Here is a 22,963-nt window from a genome sequence, read left to right as displayed (position 1 = left end):
GTGAGAGAGAGTTTGTGTTTGTGTTCTCAGGGTAACCGCTCACAACCGCTGCAAACATGAAAGAGGAAATAATTTGATAGCCTGCCATAAACAAGGCCTGCTGTACTCAGATAATAAGTAAAATGTAGATCTGAAGCTTTCGTGACTGCAGTGATCCATATGAAGGGATTGTGTGCATTTAAAAAGAGAATTTTCGCTGACCGGTTAATACCATCGTTGTTTAAGCAGCTTGTGAGCAGCACACGCATCTCCCTACGACCATCATCATCATCTTCTTCATCATCTCGCCGCACACGTGTACGAGTAAGAACCTTCTGCGATGGATGATGGCACGCGGATGGAGGGAGCGGAGTCGGCGTGATTTGTACAGAGATCTGATGCCGGTGTTGCCGGGGTGAACTATGTCACAGTATACACTGCAGTTTGTGGGAGCAGACTTCGCGCTGATTGAGGAATCTGTCCCGGGTTTGGCCTCTAGTGGAAAGAGTGGAAACTCTAAGTGTCAGTAAGTTAGTGGGTGAGTGATTGAGTGAGCAGGCGAGTAAACAAGTGTGTGTGTCAGTGAAGGAGAGGGTGAGTGAGGGGGTCGGTGGGTGGGTTGGTGAGTGAGTAAATGAGTGGGTGGGTGATCGAGTGGGTGAGTGATCGGCAGCGCGTTCACCGCTTGTTCTTGCCAGAGGTTCGCGGTCGCAATCCGGAAGGCGGCCAAGGGCAATTTTGCGGTGGTAGTGGCGTAACAAGTGGAACAATAATATTACGAGCCGTCTGCTTTTCTCACTGTGAATGTAAAGAATAAATCAATCAAACCCCACGGCGTCACTTGATGAACATTGTATGGCCATTGTGTGCCGGTGTCACAGTCCGAAATGTTGTCAAATTACACCGCAAATTGCTCGCTGGGCATCGCACAGCGCAGGCTTCGTGCCCACCGCCTTGCGCAAAACTAACTACAGCGCCAATCCCGCGTCCACTGCATTGTCGATACCACTTAATAGTAATAATAGTAACAACAAGCGTTATGATGTCAACTTGTACCACTGCACGGCCACTCCTGCACAGTATCCGCTCCTCGCTGTCGTAGAGAGAGAGACGGGGGGGGGGGGGGACCACGGACGAGGAGCGGGAAGGCAGCGGCAGCCACGGGGTGGTGAGGAGCCGGCGCTACCGACAATTGCCCCAGTTTTGCGGTACTCTATATATTCAGATGTTTTCAGTCAATTAATGAGCGTTTATACCTGAGCACACAAAGACACGCCACGTGTCGCAATGTGGCAACACTTCATCGCACACAGATGGAACAGATGGAGGTTAATGCACCCTTTCTGCACCCACTTTCTCCTGGCGAGCCAGGGTACGGGACAAAAACAGAGTTTCACACCCCATCTGCGTGGTGATCCACTAACCCTGGCTGCTGCTTCCACAGCGCTGGATCGCAATCCGCGTGCGTAGCCACCACCCCACCCGGCTGGTGCTGTGCGCTAGGTTATCCGCGAAACAGGAGGAATTCCACGCGGGATGTTCCTCTTCACCGGAGAGCTGTGGGCCAATCGGCGCGCTCCACAGTTGAGTTGCGGACAAACCCGCGGCTAATCGGAAGATTAGGGGCGAGGGTACTCGGAGTTTTTCACATTTCCTACAGCGGGCGCGGACGAGCAGGAGTTGTGTGCAATAGGGTCGCGTCTGAGAGGCGTTCTCCTGTGCATCATCAGCGAGGAGGAGGAGGGGGAGGGAGACTTTGACGCGAGGAGGAGGAACAGGGAGACATTGACGCGACAGGCGTTGTACCTCGGCCGTCCACCAATCGGCGTTTCTCGCGAGCAGCGACGCACCGACTCAATCGCTCCCCAGACGACAGCACGCATGCTCCACACATCATTTGACCGTCCACATACACAATACAAATAAGGCATTATATATATTTTAAACACATCCCATCGGCCACACGGCCTCCTCCTCGATGCGTATAATTTATGCAGAGTTTGGTTCAAAGCTAGCCAACACTCTAGACCTGGGGTTCAATGTTTGACGTTTCATCAGCAAGGCCAGGCTCGCATGAGCAGCTGCTCAGTCCGTCATCCAGCTCAGGTCTCGCCCCTCTCGATGAACACAAAGTCAGATGTTGCAAAGCGAGATTGTTGTTTGTGGATTGTCGGTGGCGTCATGCTCATCGTGTTAAACCTTGGGAGAAAGAGTTGCACATCATTTCACAACCTCCACGCTGAAGGGAAGATTGCATGGAAAGAGAGCAAGGGACGGGTAAGGGAAGACAGAGAGAGAGAATAGGGGATCAGAGGAGGAGGATGGAGAAAGGAGCAGAGAAAATGGAGTAGAGGCGTCAGGTGCCGAACGGAGCGGCGTCTGTTTTCACAGTGGGCGGGGCGAGGAGACGGGAGGGGTTCAGAGTGGGGGTAGCCGCACAGAAGTCACGTGGTTAACGGGAGGCTTGAGCTGATTTAGCTATATAGAAAAAGGTATGCTTATGAAAACATATTTTAAGAATTAAAAAGCAGTATAATCGTGATGCTAATTAAATTAGTAAACAATATTTTAATAAACGCGTGATGCCATGTACATTAATAGATAAATATTTAATTTTGCGCAGCAAATAAAACTCCGGAGTTCGAAACCTCATAAACCTGCCAGTGAGCGCGAGAGAGAGAGAGAGAGTGGGGGAGAGAGCAAATGAGGAAGAGCGAGAGAGAGAGCCGGAGAGGGCGGAAGAGAGAGTGAGACAGATAATAAAGGCAGAGAGATTTTTAAATGGAAACCATGTAATTTACTCGCCTTTGTTTGGCTTTTAATTGCTTCCCGGCTAACAATGCACGTAGGGACATTCCACGTGGCCCCTCAATTTTCCTATGAATCCCCCCCCCTTCTGCCCCCCGGAATAACAAACAACACCCCAACACCCCCAACTGCACGGCTGCCCCCACACCGCCACTAGTAGTCATTAACCTACTTCATCCATGAACTCACTCGCGTCAATTCGCTATGCAAACACGGGCGTATGGAGGAACATCACGTTTACATTGTATATGATGATTAGTGTGTGGTGTGTTACAGCGGACGGGAGGGGGCATTATAAAAACAAAGATCCCTGCATAGCCTCAACAGACTCGTGGGGCAAGTGCTTTTGGCGAGCAGCACCTACGGAGGCTGGCTCGACACACGAGGGGATGGTGGGTGGCCACGGCCGCCTTTGTCTCCTCAGTGCTGATGTCTACAGACCGCACTCGGTATTTATATGAGGCTGAGTCGACCTAGGGGGGGGACCAGGAACGGTCGTGCCGCCACCAAAGCGGCACGACCTCCTCAGCTGTCCGGGTCATCACGGGCGGATCGCGGAGTGGGACGCGAAAACTCCACGAAATCTGCAACGTGAATTATGCAGGCGACGTCATTACGGGGTGGGGGGGGGGTACCGAATATTCACCAGGACAGCAGCAGCAGCAGCGGTCTCCGTTCTAATGACGGGAATAAAACGGTCGCCCTTTGACCCTAGTTAGCAGATGGTGCCAACTGTGAACAATTGAAGGCGAGACGCGCACACAACAACAAGGACAGAAACAAAGATCCCCCGTACAGCCTACGCAGACTGTTGGGCCAAGTGCTGTCAGCGAGCAGCACCTGTGAAGGCCGGCACGGCACGCAGCACACACGCCCGGCCGCCGTTCAAAACCTCGCAGCAGGCACGGTACTGTACTCAATTGAGGCCGAGTCTACCTAGGTGAGGGCCACGTCGCGGCTCAAATATTTTCGCCACTGGTGTCGGTGGCCGTGAGCGACGCCGCTGGCGAATCGAGCTCGGGGCCGCCGGGCTACCGCCAACCGCTGCGCCACCGCTCCCCACGCCGTCGGCACGAGCGCGATGGGTGACGCGGCGTGGCCCTGGTGGTGGTGGAGGACGAGGGGGCGGGGGGGGGGGAGCCACTGAGTGGCGGAGCCGAGTGACTCGCGGACAAAAGGCGAACAGCGCGCCCTCTGAGAGGTCAGCAGATTGGCCTCGAGATGCGACAGCTCCAGTGACAGGCGGCGGCGGCGCGGACGAGGAGGAGGAGGAGACGCAATCTCTCCAGTGACGACTGCACGCCCCTCCCCCTCCCCCACGTCGACCCTGTAGCCCCCCACCCGCACAACAAAGGCGCAAGATCTCACCCCCCCCAATAAAGCCTCACAGGCTGTCGGGGCAAAGTGGTGCATGCGAGCAACTTAACAAAGCTGGCGCTGCTCTCGAGGGATGGCGCTGGTGGTGGTGTGGTCACCGCACGCGGCAGGCTGCCCCCGTCTCGCGCTGCTGGCCGCTGCTGACTCGCAGCGCCAGCCACTCGGCCCGGGCGAGGGACCGGACCACGGTTCAGATGTTCGCCATATTGGCTTTGGTCGTGGCAGGGAATCGAACTCGGGTCGCCGGGCTCGGAGCGTGGTGCGGCAGCCACCACGCTGCCGCTCCCCCACACGGATACACGCGAGACACGCAAAGGCAAAAATCCCCCGTATAGCCTTAACAGACTGTTGGAGCAAGTGTCCTTAGCGAGCACCAGTGAAGGCCTACAAACGCACACCACACGCACTTACTCGCTCTCACTCTGCAGAACGTGGGGAGAACATACAAACCCAACGCAGGTAAGCGCCCGAGGTGGGCATGGAACTCGGGTGATGCTGGCAGTTACAACGGAGCTTCTGCCTCCCTGGCCTCCCCCACGGCATCGCCTCGACATCTCGTTGACAAATGCAAGACATGCGGGCATCGTGCAAAGATGCCCGCCATCAAACCTCGCGTTGTTTGTGAACCCACTGAGAGTGGTTCGCAGTGAATATCCTCTCAGCATTGGGACGTTTGCCAAATTACCGGAAGCTTTGTGCGTGCTGATTATTTAGCGAACAAACATCGAGACGCGCCTGGTTCCAGCCGCAGCCTCGAGCAAAGCCGCCGAATGGCTCGCGGGGTCCGTCCTTGCCACCGTTTCCAAAGTGATAGCTCTGCGTGCAGAATGAGGGCAGGGGATAGGAGGAGAAGCCACGCTTCTGCAAAGTCAGTCGGCCACTTTGTCTCGGGTCGGGCCCACTCTCGATCCACGATGAGCCACTGTGCTGAGCTGTCATCTGTGGCCAGGCCGCTTCTGAAAAACAAGTTCGTGCCTCAGTGGCCTTTACCTGGTAAGATGAAAACGTTTTTAGTTTTATTTCTAGACTTTTAAGTGATTTGTTTAATTTTCCTCTACTTTGCACCCCTATCGTGTTTGTGTATTTCTTGTTGTTGTAACTCACTGACCTGCCCCTATTGGACATCTGTGATGAAGAGCTTTATAGCTAATCGGATTCCTCCTGCAGTATAAATAAATATTCTGATTCCGAATCACTTGGGGCACATTTGCTCATCACGTGGCAACTTTATTTGGTTGGCTCTGTCGGGTGGTGGAGGGCTCTAGTTAAAAAAATATCTGACATTGCACAACTGCACGATGTGACCCTAATAACCAATAATGAATGAGATGTGGGTAATTATCTCGAGTTGGTATCGCTTATTTCACAGCTCTCTCTCTCATCACGACGCTCTTCGCGGCCTGGTCGATTCGCAGGACCAGAGGGAAGATTTGCATCTGCATCGTCGTCATCGTCAGCAGCAAACAGTCCATGGTCAATCCACTGCTGGATGAAGGCCTCCCACCGCCACCCCTAGCGATCCGGCGATGCAATGATCCATGTAGACACCTGCGCACCCACTGATTGATTCGCTCCATCTCCACAGGGAACGTCCAACTTGGATTCCATGCCGCTCGACTGGCAGATAGTAGTCGCGTGAGTAGTGAGACTGAGTGAGTGACTCACAAGTGGACACGCATGTGTCCGCGCCGGTCCACCCGCCACGCATAGCCCCCAACCGCGCCAGGACATCAGCGCCAGGCCGATGCTGCACCACTTCCGCTTCATCGATGGGACGTTGAAGGCAAAGACGCTGTGGTGCGACTGTGGGCATGCAACCCCAAACTGCGGACCGTACAGTCACCCCACGGGAATACACAGAGACTCACAGAGCTGTGCACTCATAGAGATACTGCACATAGAGACACACAGAGATACACATATCCTTAAACACTCATAGAGACACAGAGAGAAACATGAAAGACAAAGCCACAGTGGTGCGATTGTGGCCATGCAACACAAACTACGAACCATATAGCAAACCCATAGAGACACACAGAGACCCATAGAGACACATAGAGGCCCATAGAGACACATAGAGACACATAGAGACCCATAGAGACCCATAGAGACACATAGAGACCCATACAGACACATAGAGGCCCATAGAGACCCATAGAGACATGTAGATACACATAGAGACACATGGAGACACATGGGGACCTACAATAACAACTCTGTGGTCTGCGCCCATTCAACGGAGAAGGAAGACACAGCAGCACCACACGATTCGCTCGGTTGACTACGTACGGCGCGAAAGAAGTTTAACATGCACCAATACAACATACATCAATACAACATATATAAATACAACATACACCAATACAACACACACCAATACAACACACACCAATACAACATATATGAATACAACACACACCAATACAACACACACCAATACAACACACACCAATACAACACACACCAATACAACATACACTAATACAACATACACCAATACAACACACACTAATACAACACACACCAATACAACACACACCAATACAACACACACCAATACAACACACACCAATACAACACACACCAATATAACACACACCAATACAACACACACCAATACAACACACGCCAATACAACACACGCACGCTCCCTCTCTCTGCTGAAGTTTTCTCGTCGTGGCTTCGAGCTCTGCACCATCGTGCTGCTGCGAGCATCGCGCGCCAGAGGAGCATGTTGATTTCACACACAGAGTTGAAGAGCGCCTATGGCTCAAAAGGCCCGAGACGTCGAGAGGCCAGCCACAAACAGCACTAAATAATGAGTTGCATTCGCCTCAGGGTGCACAGTGGGCCACGGATGCGTGCTGCTGGCGATAAAACTTCCGCGCGCAATCAACAACAACATCATTGACAACAGCAACAATCCTGGCAACATCGACAACAACATCAACAACATCGACATCTAATAATTTCGCATTTGCCAACTGTGAGTCAATCAGCCTCCCTGCCTGGGGTGTCACCAGCGAAACCCCCCACCCCCTTCCCCCCACCCCCTCTTCCCCCCACATCCCTTTCCTCAAATCCCCGCCAAGTCTCGAGACTCGTTATCAGGAGGCTCCAACCGCGTCGGGATGTTTGGCCGACCCCGCCAATGAGCCTTCGATTCGCCCAATTTGTCAGCAACTCGAACACAACGCCAAGCAAAGCCGTGAGCTCCAACGCCGTCCATTGTTCCATTGTTCTATTGTGCTCCGAGTAGCCGCCCCGCCCCCTACCCCGACTGACCCCACCCACCCCGACCCTGACCCCGCCCACCCCGACCCTGACCCCACCCACCCCGACCCTGACCCCGCCCATCCCAACCTCCACTGGCGCGCGCTCTCCCCCCCTCCCTCTATAACCCCCACCGCGATCCAAAGCAGCCCAACCCCACGTCCGGAGGAAGAGGCGGGGCCCTAAACAGAAAGAGTCGGGGCCTTAATAAGGAGGCGGGGCCTAAAAAGGAAAGGTGCAGAGGAGGAGGAGCCAGGAAAGGGGCGGAGCCAGGAAAGGGGTGGAGCCTAATGTGGAAGGGGGCGGGGTATAAAACGGAAAGGGCGGGGCCTACAGAGGTTGAGTTTCCCGTTTATTCATTGTAATGCAATGGAAGCGTAGAGTCAAACGCGTGGACAAACACGTGGACAAACACGCGACTTGGTGATGCTGCTGCATTAGCAGTGGTGCACAACGCAACAAAATCAAACTGAGCACACTCGTCAACAACAATAACAACACGACTGTGTCCCTAAAAGTTATTTTCATCGGCGACATTTCGGACAATGGTCCTTCTTCATAGCACATGCTGCTCTATGAAGAGCTTCGTGATGTGTTGGGCAGCCTGGGCAGTCCCCTGGATCCCTCCTGCTGCTGCTGCTGCTCTGGGCTTGGCGAGTGTCGGGGAACCGCAGGGGGAGCGCCTCGGTGCCGCCTGCCCCGGATCGCACGCGGAATCTATTTCCTGCAAAGTCGTCATTTGCTTTGGAATAATTGGGAGGATTTTTCATCACCATTAGCAAACACGGCCTGACAGTCTTATTTCCCTAGAGAAGCCGACTGCGCACAGCCACGAACAAACAAGCACTCCTTCCTGCCCTCCCTCCATCCCTCCAGCCCTCCCTCTCGCACTCCCTCTCGCACTCCCTCCCTCCCTCTCGCACTTCCACGATCCATCCCCCCTCCCTCGCTCCTCCGGCTATCAATCCACTCGCTCTGTCCCCACTCGATGCCTCTCTTATCCCTCATTTTCATCCTTCCCTTTCTCATCGCGATATTCACCCCTCGCTCCCTCGCTCCCTCGACCCCAGCCTCGCTCCTTGCCCTCACTTGCTCCCTCCCTGCCTCCCTTTCATCCTCCGACCTCCCCATTCGATCCCTGCATCCCTCCCTCTCTCCATCCCTCCATTCTTCCTTCTCTCCAACCCTACCTCCCACCACCCTCCTTCCGGAACCTATCTCCTCCCCCTTTCCACCCAACACACACTCACAACTACCGCAACACACACACACAACCACCGCAACACATACACACAATCACCCAACACACTCACACACACACAATCACCCAACACACACACACAATCACCCAACACACACAGTCACCCCACACACACACACAATCACCCAACACACACAGTCACCCCATACACACACAATCATACAACCACCCCGACACACAAAGACAAAGAAAATATCCCTCGGGTAGCCGGAGCGGATGTCGAGGCTTGCGCTCTTCGTGAACACTAGTTATTGTTAATTATTATTAATGATTAATTATGACGTATTATCAATTACTATTACAGCTGACACGGCGCACGGAGGGAGCGGTGTAGCCAGAACCACGCGTGACCGCCTTTGTCTCCCCAGTAGTGATATTGTGACAATTGCAGAAGAATAAACTGCACATAGACACACGCAGATTCTTCCCCAAATAGACCCCCACCGCCCTCCCAGCCTCCACAGACTGTGGTGGGGCAGTGCTATGAGCGAGCAGCTATGAAGGCCGGTAGGGTACACGAGGGCTGCGTGGCTACCAGCACCACGCCCGTGCGGCGACGTCAATACGCAACACCACCAGTCTGAGTCGACCTAGGGGAGGCCCATGACCGGTTCAGGTAGTCGTCACTGGAGTTGACCGTAAACGGGAATCGAACTCGGGTCGCCGGTTTCGTAGCCGCTACACTGCCGCTCCCCAAATCCACTGTAAACACCCCCCCGCACACACACACAGCCCCCACCGACTATGAACACACACACGGGCACTCTACAAAGACAAAGATCCCCCGTATAGCCTTCAACAGACTGTTGGGGTAAGTGCTTTTAGCGAGCACCTATGAAGGCCGGAACGACACACGAGGGGGTGGGTGGCCAGTACCACGCCCGGCCGCCTTTGTCTCCCAAGTGGCAATGTTTTTACACATAGCACCAGATACTCATTTGAGGCCGAGTCGACATAGGGGAGGCCCAGGAACCGGTTCAGATAATCGTCACCGGTGTTGGCCGTGAGCGGGAAACGAACTCGGGTCGCCGGGTCCGTAGCGCAGCGCGCTAACTGCTACACTACCGCTCCCCACTCTACACCCCCCACCACACACACAGCCCCCCCCCACCCACTACGAACAGACGCACAGCCACTCTTCACCGCCATACACACATCCCCCCTATACCACTGCCCCCACACACCCACCTACTCGACCCCTCCCCCCCACACAAAGCCCACCTACTGAACGCAGTGAATCTCCGCCCCTCGCTCGCTCGCTCCTCACGTCACGACTCTCGAGACGACGTCACGCATCGTAGCTCGCCGCGCTCACTGGCCCTCGGATCCCGCTCAACGCTCCGCACAGATGGATTCACGAATTCAATGCTGTACTGTGCCAGCTCCCGGCCACCTCGCGATCCCAAGCGAAGGCTACAAGCCGCACTGCCCGCTCTTCTCAGGCAGCGTCCAATCACCCAGGTGCCTTTTGGCGTCATCTGGTCGAACACCATATGAGACTAGGCTCCAAAGAAAGCTGTCTCTGGTGTGGACCAATCAGTTTCAAAGACAATGCATAACTTATCAGAGTATTGTTTTTTGTTTGCATTTGACTGCAAGTATTGTGGTTAATGTAAGCATGATTCCTTGCAAAAGGTGTCAGTTTTGTTGCCAGAAAAAATGGGAAAAACCCTATTAGTATATTTTGGTACTGGCAAAGGAGGTCCCATGATGATGCTATCTATTAACTCACTCTGTCTGTTATTGTTGTTGTCGTATCCTCAAATCTTGTAACTCAATTTAATCCACTTCCCAATGTGGTATCGACTGCAAACTTGGTATACTTATGTCATACTGATGACAAAACTATATTCTATATAAAAAAAAGTACTTTAAACATTAATTTTTACATGTTATGTTTCGGCTTGGGTCTAAGTGTCCACGCTCAACTCACGTTCGCTGTAAATCACCACAGCCCTTTACGTTATGGCAAGCCTTTGGGCCACTTCCTGGAGTCGTGGAGTTCTGTCATTACGAGTACGGTACATTTCATTAAAGCGTGTTTTCTTAATATTACTTATTCCCTGCACATTTAGAAACGTGCGTTTAGAGTATTTGGCTGCTATAAATGTCTACATGATAATCCACTACGTTGAGTTACCATTTGTGACCAGGTCGCTTCTGAAACAATGCTACATAGCTCAGTGGGCCTTAACTAGTAAAACAAAAACGAGTTTTAGTTGTATAGTTTAGGAGGGAGAATCTCTGGTAGTTGCTACAATCAGTGCCGTCCTGCTAGGGACTACCATGGCATCTTCTAATCCTGCGGAATCAAACCTGTGGTCCAGACGGTTGTTATAATGTCACGTGGGGCAGTCTGCTCACAAACGCCACCCTTTCTCAGACGTTCGCTTGCAAGGTCATCTTTGCCTGGCGTTTTACCTGGTCTCAGGCTCTGGATTGCTGTTCGCACTTCCTCAACAGATGGCAAATCAGTCAGCCACTCACAAGGAATGGATATTTCCTCCAATATTTGAGGCATGTCAGCCCCAGCAGGGTCGAACTCACGGTGTTATCTGAGCTGACGGGTTCCCCTCCCCAAAGACCTCACAGAAATGCTGAGAAAAAAATGCAATAATTTTCCTGGGGGTCGGAGATTGGATCACCGTTTTTTTCCTTAAGGTTTGTAATCTGTGTGGTGCTGCAAGTTACCTCATTGATGGAATTAAAGAGTCATTTGTGATTGTGAGCTGCTGAGGCAGTTTCCATCTCCTTAGCAACCGCGACGATCTGGTATCATTGCAGTGCTGCACGGCTCTCCGAACCTTCGAGCGAAGGCTGCGGTAAGCCTTCTCATTGTTAGTTGTGGGATGTTGTTGACGGTGGGAGTGGGCCTGTCGCTTTCACTCAGCAAGCCGGAACACCTCCTCCGATAGCCAGGATTTCAGGGGAGGTCGGGACTGCGTACCCAATGCAGCCATAGCAACTGCATTTCCTTCAGTATCAGGTAAGTGGGGTGCTCAACGGTCAGTGCTGGTGTCAAGGACAAGGGACTGCATTCGCTGTCCCGTCACTATGGGGTCAGATGTCCCTGGTTGGACCCGGAGTGCATCCATGATGTTGTGTGGATGCGCCAATACCGGAACAGCATATTGGTGATCACAAACCCATCGGCTGCATATCATTCTACAAGCCTCCGACTGCTGTTGTTGAGATAATTTGGCCCACGCCTATCATTGCGGCCCAAGTGCCCGAGTCATGACCCACTCGGGCATTATAGTCACCCGAGAGGATGACTCTACCCCTAGGGGCCACTTTAGCCAGCACCTGCGACAGGAGGTCATAGCGTAGAAGGCATCTGACTCAGCAGACTGCCTGCATCAATCCACTGATATGCATCTTGAGTGGAGGTGTAAAGCCACCACCACGACCATCCCTCGCCTTCTGTTCGTGGGGGGTTGAGCTCACAGTAGCCTGGAACTCAACGCTTCCCACACCTCAACATCACGCTCACACACCGAGTGATTTTTTAGTGTTCATAAGAGGAGCCACGCCACATTGTTTGTCAGTGTCCTGCCCCGGATGGGGGACTACTGTCCACCCCTCGTGGCGAGTAGAGTCTGGAGGGGCCGGCCGAGATCCTGACAGAGGCGTGACGGCTTCTCCTCTACCGTGAGCGTTCACACGTTTCACGTGGGCAGCCGCCGTGGGTTCCTGGCTGTGTTTGGAGGAACCCCGTGGGTGGAGGGGTCAGTCTCCTGGCTCAGCCAAATGGGGTTTGGCCGGAAAACGTCGTAAGCGCCTGTCCCCCCAGGGCCTCCGGCACAAGCTTAATTTGTCTGGCAACACGACCCCCACCTCCTCGCTGGCTCACTGGTGTCAGACGGCAGCACGATGCTGTGTTGTCACCGGTGCCGTCGAGGAGGAGGAGGAGGAGGCTGGCAGGCGGAGTCTAATAATGAGTTATTTACCCTCGTGACATTCACATCGCCAACATCGTGGCCAACGGGGGCTTTGATTTTGTGCGAGGGGCTTGTAACCCCTCCAACTTTAATTCAATTACCAAAAATCACACACACATATGGACAGGCTCATACAATAACCACAGCCGCCATTCTCCACTAAGTGGCGGTGACGTCACGACAGCACTTGTGCCAGGCTAGGTGTACTATGCGGCTATTACGTGAAGTGTCGAAGGCTCTCTGCTGGCAGACGGTCGCGGGCCATGAGTTGACTGGCTGAGATGACTGGCAGATGCACCACCTGTACTCCCCACTGTGCCAACTCGCTATGTTTTATCAATCTACCGCTCCGCTCGTTGTTGTGAGCGTCGCTCCTCCGCCCTCCGTTGTTGTTGGAGGGCGACTGCCTCCAACTGCCCAGTAGCGTCCTTCACGAGCTTCCTCCTTCACAGAGGCCGATCTTGACACCGCTGGTGCCGGTCATCCACTCAGCTCCACATCCTCCTGTACCGCATCGGCCCATCTTTCCTCTAGCCAGTGCCACGCCCGTCTACCCCCCTATACCCAGCCCAACACTCACACGAAAAAATTCCCCTTATAACCCAAACAGGCCGGGAGAGTACCCGAGGGGGTGGCTGGCCAGCACCACACCCGGCCGCCTTCATCTCCCCAGTACTGATGCTTCCACTACGTACCGAGTACTCAAGTTTAAGTTCGAGTCGACCTATGAGTACGCCCAGGACCGGTTCAAATATTCGCCACCGACTTTGTCCGTGTGCGCGAATGGAACTCGTGTAGCCGGGTTCATAGCGCAGCGCTAACCACTGCACCACCGCTCCCCACACACATCTCAGAGAGGGAGGAACGCACAGAGATGATATATGTTGTTCAGGGAGGAAACAAAGTTGTTCCAAAACGTTGGTGGTGCTACAGCAAAGGATTGTCACCTATTGTCACCTATTGTCACCTATTCCAATTGTTGTTCTTGTGATAGTTAAACGACAATTAGATGGACGACTTAGCTCTGTTGGATTTGACAATGGGGTTAATGAATTAGCTAAGTATAGCGTAGATTTGCCAATAAGAATTTTATGGATGAACGGGGCCCAATGTATATTTATCCTTGCATCGAGTGATGTGAGATTGGATTTTAAGTCGAGGTCACAATGGTGAGTCCTGTATGGTACATCCAGTGCAAATCGAAGAGCAGAATGATTAAGTGGGATACGTGTGTTTAGTGATTCATTGGTAGCTGATCTGTGAGCAGTGTCAGAGTCGGTTTTCCCCTTTTTTCTGGCAACATGAAAAAAGGGGAAAACCCTATAATCATATTTTGGTACTGGCAAAGGAGGTCCCATGCAGTGTCAGAGTCGTTAAAAAGTGGTAGAACGATAAATGTAGCCGACTCCAACCCCACGAGCGATCCCTAATCTTTGGCATCGAAATTGCACACTTGAGTTTTTATAAATAAAAAAACGACTCATTTATTAAAAGAAGTCATTCGGTCACCGTGACTGTATCTCGTTGAAGGACAGATTATTGGTGTGAGGTGGCTGGTATGAAAATAGTTATTGTTGTGTGAATTATGTTTTATTGGTTAGGTTTGAAACAATACATTGTTCTAGGTGTGAATTTTAATTCTTAATTTTTTGGACTCGATATGGTAATAGATCATCGATAACTTTCATTTCTTTATCGGGGGTTCGGGGGGGGGAGTTGTCGAATCCGGAATTGACTCCACAAATTTTGAAATTTCCCCGTCAACAGTTCGGTGCTTGGGGTAGCGCGCGTGACACAGAAGCTTTGTGACGATGATGATGACGATTATTGTTTTAATATATTTTGTAAATTATTTCTAATAATTCAGTACAAAGATATAATTGTCTCTCTCTCACACACTTTGAATAAAGTGCACACAAAAGACAGCGCTGGCCAGTCCCCGCTTTTATAAGCCTCGTGCGGACGAAACGGCTCTGTTTATTTTTGATAAAAAAAAAAGTCTTCTCTCGCCAGTTGTGTTGCCCGGACGGTGTAATTAAAAGCACCATATGGGTTCAAAGATAATCCAGCTCGGCCGCAGCCTCAAACAGAGCAGGGAAACACAATCTAAATTCAAATTGGAGTGGCTGGGCTTTTGATAGGCATACATCTGGGCCACCGTGGCCCCAAATCCCCGAGCCAATTAATGCACTCACCGCTAATCACTCGTCTCACTGGTGGACAATGGCAACACCGAGACAAAGAGGGGGGGGTGGGGGCGTGGGGGTAGTTGGGGATAGTGGGGGGTGTGTCGAGGAAAGGGCAGGAGGAAGTGATATTAATAATTGCATAAAAACGTCCACGCATTCGTCAATAATATAAAAAAAATAATTGTTTCGATTTGTAAGGCGTAGTTAAACAATGGATATGAGAGCGTCACACACACGCACATGCAATAGCGTTGCGTGTGCGTGGCATTAAATATATAATAGGCGACGTTTCTGGAAATGGTCCTTCTTCATGGCACGTAAACAGTAATAATAATGATAGTGTCAACGATTTACCCTCCCCGAATGATTCAACCCCAAACACCGATTCGACGACTTGTCTCCATGCAGAGTTCCGGTTCAATATTCATCGATGTTTGATTTTCGTTGAACAAAGTATTATGGTGTTGCTTCTGCTACTGCTGCGTTGGCAGTGGTGCACAAGCACTTATCAACGACATCAACAACACGCAACGTCCGTCAATCACACCGTGGCCTTCACAGTCGACATTTCGGACAATGACCCTTTCTCACGCCAACAGGAGAGGCCACAGAAGGGTCGGGCTGAGAGTGTCAGGGCAGTGTCCCCTTGACGAGTTCTTCTGCCATGCCTCCACCTCCGCGTTGCTAGATCTCAGCCCCCCAATCGCCCCGGCGTCAACAGGACGACCGGCGTCTCTCCGTTACTCGCGACTCAATTCACGGTCTCTTCACGCGCCAGTGGATTGGCTGTTCATCTGGGAGCGGTATTGTTCAGCAGGACCATCATGGTGCATATGGTGAATAGTGCAGTCTCTCTGTCTGTCTCTGTCTGTTCACTATCAAACACGGTGGTCGCCCATCCGAGCGCTTGTCCATGCTCAACCCTCCCCACCCCCTACTTAGCCTTGCGAGATCTGCCGAGAGGCATCGCGTTCTGCACGATCCACTCATCGTAATGGGATGATGATGCGTAGCTAACTCATCATCATTATGACTTTAATTATAGCCCAAGAAGTATACTCACCGCGTGTCGAGGCAGAGCGAGAGACGTGCGACAGTCCATAACATTAATAATATTATTGCAGTAAGTCCTCGTTTGACGCAGTAGAAAAGTGCAGCGTTAAGCGAAAAATGTGTTCAATGAAAAAATGTCCCTATAAATAAGGTAACGATAAAGGGTAGCAAGAAACAATGAACCGGCACAGTGAGACAGTGGGACAAATAACTGAGGACACACCGCCACGTTACTCTATCATTCCTCATACTGCATCACTCCACTCGGCTCAAGAAAGTCGTTCATCATCGACCACTCAGAAACCGCGTTATAACGGGCGTGTTCAACGTTGTGTGAAAAGTGTTCCCGAATGGAAGAACTGCGTCATAGTGAAAACGCGTCGGACAAAATTACGATTTATAATTGTTTTGTTTTGGGTTAGGGCCGTTTATAAAATGTGTGTCGTAAACCCTCCGCCACGCGACACAGCCAAATAAGGACCCGGATCAGGAAGCACTTCACTCGAGATCTGAGCTCAGGTTCACAACCTGATGATGCTGGGTGTGACCTCCAGCGAAACATCGGAAACGTTTGAATTAAATTGCCACATCAGGTGGTGGAGGGTTTACGACAAGCATGTTTAGGTGATCGAACCCAAAAAGCAAACTTAATTCTGAACTATAAACAATGTTTGTATTATTATTATTCAGTCGTTGTATAGGAGGGTCGTTGATGAGACTGCATCACACATTGCTGCGCGATCCGCGAGACACACGAAGGGGTGCTCACACACTCAGGGGCGTCCAGTCGGTTTGATGACGAGTTGTGTTTGTTTGCACACGTGGGAGGAAACCGGAGCACCCTGAGACAATACACGCTTGCGTGCGAGGGGGTAACACTCGATCCCATCGTACAGATGGGCACGGGTGATTTGTGTCCCCACTTTGCTGCATCCGACTTCTCGTGGCGAGCCAGGGAGCGGCTCCGACTCGACGCCCACCCCTCGCTGATGCCTCCACGGACAGACCACGTGGAAGGACAATCACCGCCACCACCACCACCACCGCCACCACCAATGCCACCGTTGCCCGGCCGACAACAAAATGGTATCGACAACCAAAGTTCGATGATACAACTCGCGACACTTACTTCATCAGAGCCATAGCTGCGGCCGTGGCGCCGAGAGGGCAGCGGAGCTCGGGAGGGCAGCCGACGCCCGCCCGCGCCTCTCTTCATATCCAGAGACGAGGCGGCGATCCGGGCGTGGGGGCTGAGGGCCCCTGCAAGCGGGGAGCGTGCCCCCCCACCCCCGTCCCTAACCCCGGGCGTTCATCGCCCGCGGCCCCACGGCAGGGGCACGGCTGGGGGCGCCGTCCGTCATCCGCCGCTGCCTCCAACGACAACGACAACGACGGGGAATGCGGCTCCTTCCCAAACGAATTACGGCCTCGGCGCGTCTCCGTCGCTCTCCGTCGCGAGCGAGCGCCGGGTCCCCTCCGCCCGTCCCCTCGACGCGCTGGCGACAACCGCGCCGAGTGCGGGGATCTGTCAAGGTCGCGCTCCTCCTTCGCTTGACGGCCGGCAACGAAGAGGCTCGCGGCGCGGTCGCACCCCGTGCGCGCTGATTGGGAGCGCGGATTGTCTCATCGAACATCGATTGTCATCCGTGCGTGCGTGCGAGCACCTGTGTGTGTGTGTGTGAGAGTGTATGAGTTGGTGAGAGTGTGGGTGGGTGAGTGAGAGTCTGTGTGTGTGGGTGAGAGTATGTGTGAGTCTATGGGTTGGTGAGAGTGTGGGTGGGTGAGTGAGAGTCTGTGTGTGTGAGAGTGTATGGGTTGGTGAGAGTGTGGGTGTGTGAGTGAGAGTCTGTGTTTGTGTGGGTGAGAGTGTATGGGTTGGTGAGAGTGTGTGTGAGTGTATGGGTTGGTGAGAGTGTGGGTGGGTGAATGAGAGTCTGTGTGTGTGAGTGTGTATGGGTTGGTGAGAGTGTGGGTGTGTGAGTGAGAGTCTGTGTGTGTGTGTGAGTGTATGGGTTGGTGAGAGTGTGGGTGGGTGAGTGAGAGTCTGTGTGTGTGTGGGTGAGGGTGTATGGGTTTGTGAGAGTGTGCGTGTGTGATTGAGAGTCTGTGTGTGTGAGAGTGTATGGGTTGGTGAGAGTGTGGGTGGGTGAGTGAGAGTCTGTGTGGGTGAGGTGTGGGTTTGTGAGTGAGAGTTCGGTGTAGTGAGCGTGTGGGTAGGTGAGAGTGAGAGTGTGTGGCTCTGTGAGTGACAGTGTGAGCAGCTGGGCGTGGTGCAGGCCACCAACTCCCTCATGTATCGTACCTGCCGTAATAGGTGCTCGCTAACAACACTTGGCCCAATCGTCTGTGAATACTATCCGGGGAGATGTGCTTGTGCCTCGTGTGTCTCGTGTGTCTGTGTGCCTCGTGTGTCTGTGTGTCTGTGTGTCTGTGTGTCTCGTGTGTCTGTGTGTCTGTGTGTCTGTGTGTCTGTGTGCAGAGCGCTCGTATTGAACGGGGTAGCGACTCATTATATTTGCTCTCGAGATTCTCCGAGCAAATCCACTCGGCGTCGATTGCCAGAACCGGGCTCTTTCATACTCTTTCTACTCATGTATCCACGAGAGCCACGCTGCTGAGTCGCAAGACTCACTGTCAGGAGGGTCCTGCCGCTGCCGCGACGTTGACGTGTTTATTTTGTTAGATGTTGTCAGCTGATCACTGACGAGTCGAGTTGCGCGAGGGGGCAACACTATGTCCCCGTACAGATGGAAACAGATGGCGATTGGTCCACACTTTTGCTGTACCCGCCTACTCATCCGGCTCCCCCTCGTCGGCCACCCACGATAAGGGGATTTCGCAACCTCTGTGTGGTGATCCACCAATCCTGGCTCCTGCTGCTGCTGCTCCTGCTGCTGTTGTTGCTGCTGTTGCTGCTGCTGTTGTTGCCTATCGGATCGCCTGGGCCGTGCGAACGGGACCTCGCGACTCCCGTGCCGGGCTCACGGAGTCACACACACGGTCAGCCCCGAAATCCTGTTCACTGCTGGATCAGGGCCAGGAGCATGGAGGGGCTTTACAAGAAAACCGCACGGTTGGTTCCACCGCGTTTTCTTTAAAATCACATTTTTCATTTCTCCAACAAACAGCAACACAATGTTTATAAACGTCGAAGAGCAGCAGCAGCAGCAGGAGGGGGCGATGGCTGACGCTTGGATCCACCCCGGCGCCTCCTCGCGCAGCGCCGGCGATAGCGCCGCTACCTCGGCGCTACCTCCACCAGAGTGGAGGTGACTGACCGCACACACAAATCGTCGCCGCCAGCCACTATCGGTCCCCAGCAGCTGTGTGTTGTCCCGTGTCGCCTCGCGCCCCCCCCCCTCCCCTAGCGCCTGTCACGGACGCCTCAGAGGGCCTGCCGACGCGACATGACGCCTTCACGGCGTGCGTCCGGGAGCCTTGGAAGCCTCATCATGGCCGTGTCAGTCGGCGTAACCGAGCCAGCGACGCTACGAGTCTGGAGGGGTCTCAATACAGAGCCCCCCACCACCCCTTTGCCCCCCCCAGGCGTTGTGAATAAACGCGGTATGGAGGTGGAATAGATACAACGAAGAACCTACAGCCACCTCTGCCAGGCGATTGACGCAGGCGGCGCGCACGCGCTCGGGTGTCACGCCCCAGGCTGGAGAGTTGGCGGCGACTTGGGGAAGGCCTTCATCCAGCAGTGGATTGATGACGGGTGTGGATGGTGTTTGAGAGCTCGAGAATATATATAGGTGGGAGGGAAGGGTTTCAGTGGGGTGTCCACACGCAGAAGTCACGTGATTTACGATAGGCTTGAGCTGATTTAGATATCTAGATAGAGACATGTATACACACGTCTTCGTGGAGTTTACCAAACATCCTAGGATCACAGAGCTTGGGCAATTGGTGGCGCCGATTCTGTGGCTGCCTTCGCGCTTGCCTGTGGCTTCCTGAACCCTTCTCTCCTCTCTCCGATTCTCCCTCTCTCCCTCGCGCATTGCAGCCTCTACCCCAGAGTTGCTGATCTGAAACATGTAGCATGTATAACGCTGGTCAATAAACATAAACAAAGATCCCCCGTATAGCCTCATAGACTGTTGGGGCAAGTGCTGTTAACGAACACCTACGAAGGTCGGCACGGGGTGGGTGGCCAAAACCACGCCAGGCCGCCATTGTTTCCTTAGTGGCGATGTTTAGACACCGCACTAGGTACTCACAAGAGGCCGAGTAGACCTAGGGGAGGCTCACGATCGGTTAAGATGATCGTCACTGGTGTTGGCCGTAAGCGGGAATCGAACTCGGGTCGCCGGGTTCGTAGCGCAGCGCGCTAACCGCTGCACTACCGCTGTCCATAGCCACACACACACATGTACTGTATATATATATACACAATACTGTTCCGTGGGCCGGGCGCATCTTGATAGAAGTAGCTCTGTTCCTGCGCAGTGTTTGCACTTGGGTCATCACCCCCAGGGGGCTCAGAGAGGCGTCTCGCGTGGCGAGGCAATGTGGAAACTACGGAGCAGGGAAAACCGCGTGGCGACCCCGTGGTGAACGCCGCACCAATCCCGTCATGGACTCTGTGGCCTGGGATCTGGCGAGCGGTAGCTGGAAGCCGTCACCGTCGAGTCCGGGTCATGTTTTTGGTTTCGCTGGATTCGATGCGATTTTAATTGTTTGACCAGCGACGTCCCAAGACTTGGAAGAAAACAAATTATCTGGCTATGCTGCTGCTGCTGCGTTGGCAATGGTGACAACCAATAACAACAACTCTGTTCAACGACACTATTTATGTGCCATGAAGAAGGCCTATTGCCCGAAACGTCGCATATTATATATTTTTCCCATTTCAAGGCCACACACACACATTAAGTGCTATTGACGAATGTGCTGAGCGTTTAACGAGGACCTCGCATTGGCAAGTGTGGCCACTTCCACTGCTGTATCGTGTCTCCAGACAGACAACCAGATGGCACAGAGACACCGGGGCCTCGCTGTGTTTCCACTGTCTCCACACAGAGACACCGGGCCCCGTCGTGTCTTCACCGTGTCTCCACACGGACACACTGGGGCCTCGTTGTGTCTCCACCGTGTCTCCACACAGAGACATCGTGTCTCCACTGTGTCTCCACACAGAGACATCGTGTCTCCACTGTGTCTCCACACAGAGACACTGGGGCCGAGGCGCTGCGACACGGCAGCTGAACCCGCGCAGTTCGCACAAAAGATGGAGAGAGAGAGAGAGGGGGTTGAGAGAGAGAGGGCGAGAAGGGGTAGAGAGAAAGAGGGGGTATAGCGAGATAGGGGGTAGAGAGAGAGAGGGCGAGAGAGAGGGGGTAGAGAGAGAGCGAGAGAGAGGGGGTAGAGAGAGAGGGCGAGAGGGGGTAGAGAGAGAGGGCGAGAGAGAGGGGGTAGAGAGAGAGAGGGCGAGAGAGAGGGGGTAGAGAGAGAGAGAGGGTAGAGAGAGGCGAGAGGGGTAGAGAGAGAGGGGGTAGAGAGAGAGAGAGGGGTAGAGAGAGAGGGGGTAGAGAGAGAGGGGTAGAGAGAGAGAGAGGGAGAGAGGGCGAGGGAGAGAGAGAGCATGCGTGTTCGCGCTCCGGGGAGAGCGAGAGCCCGCAGGAGGGGTGGGGGAGGAGGTGGGTGGATCGCTGGGGGTGGTGTGGAAGAGGAGGGGGGGGGGTAGCGACGTGGCTTGCGCTGGGTGGAGGACCGAGGACCGGAGGAGGTGGTGGTGGTGGTGGTGGGGGCGGCCGAGTGGGTTGGGTGGGGGGGGTTCGGGATGAGATGCACAGGGCGGAGATTGGGTGGCCCGGGTGTGTGTGCGCGCGCGTGTGTGTGAGTGTGTGTATGTGTGTCCGTGTGTGTGCGTGTGAGGCTTGCTTGTGTGATCGGGGAGCGGTGGTGGAGCGGTTAGCGTGCTGCGCTACGAACCCGGGCGACCTCCCCTTGGTTAACTCAGCCTCGAATGAGTACCTGGTGTGGTGTGTAAACATCGTCGCTCGGGAGACAAAGGCGGCCGGGTGTGGTGGCTGCCCACCCATCCCCTCGGGGGCGTTCATAGGTGATCGCTAACATCACTTGCCTCAGAAGGCTATAGGGAGGATCGTTGTCTTTGTGTACAGTATATGTACGCACGTTTGTCTACACATATATATCGATGTGGATGTTGATGTATTAACGCAAATGGCTCGGGGGGAGTGGTGTAGGGGGGTAGCGGCCGGGTGCGAGTTATGAGGAGGGGACGATGTGGGAGGGGGGGGTGGAAAATTGTGGTGGGAGGGGGTGAATAGAAAGATAGGGGGGGGGGGGGCTGTGACGTCACCTATCTTGGCGTCACTACAATCGCAGCCAATCAGACGCCGGCGTTTCATCCTCCGTCCCTCTCTCTGGTCGAGGTGTAGATGTTGATGAATATGAATGAACCCCTCAATCATTTCCGAATAAATCCGCGAGCGTCAGAAGAAGAGAGCGAGAAATGGAGGGAGCGGGCGCGCAGCTTGTAATTAATAATTAATTGCACTCCCTCTCGCCCACACCGCAGTGAGCGATTGTCAACAAAGCCGCGTCTCTCTGAGTCGCACGATGCTATCATTCGCGGCCAGGTCGCTTCTGAAAATAAGCCCGAATATAGCTCAGTGGGCCTTACCTGGTAAGATGAAACAGACCACAATGTCGTGCTATGTGTGTGTATCTATAGTAAACGTGATTTGTTTACCTTTCCTTTAACGTCGCACTCCTGTCGTGTTGTTGTGGTGTTTGTTGTTGGAGCGTTCTGACCTGACCCGACAGAAAAAGAGCTTCATAGCTCATCGGATTCCTCCTCCAGCATGCACACAGATTCTGATTCTGTGTGGGGCAAGCGGATGGCGCTCACCCCACACGGGGTGGCGGGCGGCTGCGAGCATCGCCCCGGGCCCCCCGGCGATGCGACTTGAACGTCTGATGCGCCACGCACGCAACTCACACCAACAAACACCGAGTGAGCAGCGGCGCTCCGCCCGTCCCGCACGAGACGATCGGTGATCAATCCGCTGGGACACGCGGCCCGGCGCGAAGAACGAACGAGGAGCGGCTCTGCA

The 22,963-nt window shown here is 53.6% G+C and overlaps 1 protein-coding gene across 6 annotated transcripts in view; it reads right to left on the bottom strand.

Moving 5' to 3' along the window:
* The window catches only part of LOC133344089 (myelin transcription factor 1-like protein), a 132,346-nt gene that overhangs the window by 63,803 nt on the left and 45,580 nt on the right, over positions 1-22,963 (bottom strand). The window lies entirely within an intron of this gene.

Source organism: Lethenteron reissneri, chromosome 19, assembly GCF_015708825.2.
Source record: "Lethenteron reissneri isolate LAM-NWPU_2019-01 chromosome 19, ASM1570882v1, whole genome shotgun sequence".
Taxonomy (NCBI): domain Eukaryota; kingdom Metazoa; phylum Chordata; class Hyperoartia; order Petromyzontiformes; family Petromyzontidae; genus Lethenteron; species Lethenteron reissneri.
This window is presented reverse-complemented; position numbering and strand designations above follow the sequence as displayed.